Here is a 2,367-nt window from a genome sequence, read left to right as displayed (position 1 = left end):
GCTTTGGAATCAACCAGGAAGGATGTCTTCTGGACCTGGCAGAGTGGTTCCTTCAGGCAGAAAAAAATTATCTTGTCTGGAATTATTTTGAAAAACTACCAACAACTTCTGGCAAAGAATACCGAGCTAAATGCAAAGACTGCAGCCAGGAACTACAGGGCATTGTGTCAAGATTAAAATATCAGAGATAAATGCCAAGGTCAGCCACAGCATACAGAAGAAGAAATTGATGACCCAGGTAAATAATTTTACTTATATTGTGTGCATTTCTCCCTTTTCATATGCAACTATATAGATTTGGTGAATAACACTGGCCTGCGTTTAAATTCTTTTTTTTCAAAGGTCGAAGGTTTTTCAAGTGATTTATAGGTTTTTTGGTGCGCTGTATCCAAAAATGCCATCCGTTTCCTTGGATCAGGTCTACTTTTTGAGATATGAGAAGTGCGACTTTTGGGCCTTGTATAGTACTAAGTATAAGGAAAACGAGGCTGCAGGTATAGTTTATTCTTATTTATTTTTTTTTTTTTTTGCATAAAAATTATACTGTAGTACCCCGAAACTGATACTGAAACCTAATGATGTTTTTGTTTACTTTCAGGAAACTGAAACTGAAACCGAAACTGAAACTGAAACTGCATTGACTACATTGACAAACTGCATTGACTACATTGACAAACTGCATTGACAACGCTGAAACTGAAAATGGTTTAGAAAAGTGTGATCTCCAATCAATGTGACTGATTTTATCAGAATCTGTGCTTTTTACAAGAATCTGTGCTTCTTGTGTTTCTATTTTGGACACGTATCTTAGATTGACAGAAAATGGAACGCAAATGCACAAATCATCCTGATAGGTTCTGCTGCATATGTGGTAATGTGATTCTTCCTCGTCGACTAGCAAATATAACTGATTTTGTGAAGAAGGCATATTATGCTTACTTTGGAGTTAAGCTTGGGGACCAGGACAAGCCATTTGCACCCCATGTTAGCTGCAAAACATGTGTCGAGAACTTGCGTGATTGGATAAATAAAAAAAGGAAGAGTATGCCATTCGCTGTTCCAATGGTTTGGAGAGAGGGTAAAGATCATGTGTCAGACTGCTATTTCTGCATGACTAATCTTAAAGGAGTCAACCGCAAGAACAAGCATTGTATTCAGTATCCTAATGTTCCGTCTGCCATACGACCAGTCCCTCATGGTCCAGGCCTGCCCGTCCCCGAGCCAGATGTTGCAATGGAATCTAGCTCTGAATCGGAATCTGATAACGCACTAGACAGGGCAGAGGGTGGAGAATACATGCCAGAAGAGAATGACCGGCCAGTGCCTCTAACACAAGAAGATCTCAATGACCTGACACGGGATCTAAACCTATCAAAGGAATCAGCACAGCTTCTGGGTTCTCGTCTTTGTGAGAAAAATTTGCTAGCACCTGAGACAACATTCTTTTGGTATCGAGAGCGTGAAAGAGAATTTAGACAGTTCTTCACAACCCAGAAGGACTCGTCATTAGTTTACTGCAACAACATTGCTGGTTTGATTCAATCAATGGGGCTGGACTATGTTGCTACTGAATGGAGACTGTTCATCGACTCTTCCAGCAGAAGTCTCAAGGCAGTCCTCCTTCATAACGGAAATGAATACTCTTCAGTTCCAATCGGTCATTCGGTGCAAATGAAAGAAACTCATGACAACATGGATCAGCTACTATCTGCTCTGAACTACAATGACCATGGTTGGTTGATCTGTGGAGATCTTAAGGTAGTTGGATTGGTTTTGGGACTACAGGGTGGGTACACAAAGTATCCATGCTTTTTTGTGTTTGTGGAATAGTCGGGCTGATGATCAACATTTTGTCAGACAAGAATGGCCACCACGACAACGTTTGGAACCTGGTTCACACAATGTTCAGGCTCGTTCTCTTGGTGAACCAAACAAGATCTTACTCCCACCTTTACATATCAAACTGGGACTGATGAAGAACTTTGTGAAGGCAATAGACAAGGACGGCATGGGATTTACTTTTCTTCAGCAGAAGTTTCCTCGGATCAGTCTGGAAAAGCTTAAGGCTGGCATCTTTGATGGGCCTCAGATAAGGGAACTTATGAAGGACTCAATGTTTGACGATGCACTGAATGCAGCTGAGCTGTCTGTTTGGTGGTCGCTTAAGTCAGTGATAAGAAACTTTCTAGGAAATAACCGAAGTGCAGAATACGAGAAAGAAGTCGATGAGCTCTTGAACAGCTATCAAAAATTAGGGGCTCGCATGTCAGTCAAAATGCACTTTCTACGGTCCCACTTAGACTATTTCCCTCAGAACTGTAGTGACTTCAGTGAGGAACAGGGAGAACGTTTCCACCAGGATATTAG

The sequence above is a fragment of the Oratosquilla oratoria genome, unplaced genomic scaffold, assembly GCF_046742065.1.
Source record: "Oratosquilla oratoria isolate Oo_2021 unplaced genomic scaffold, ASM4674206v1 SCAFFOLD49, whole genome shotgun sequence".
Classification (NCBI taxonomy): Eukaryota; Metazoa; Arthropoda; class Malacostraca; order Stomatopoda; family Squillidae; genus Oratosquilla; species Oratosquilla oratoria.
The sequence above is the reverse complement of the archived record's forward strand: the minus strand, read 5'-3'. Positions refer to the sequence as shown.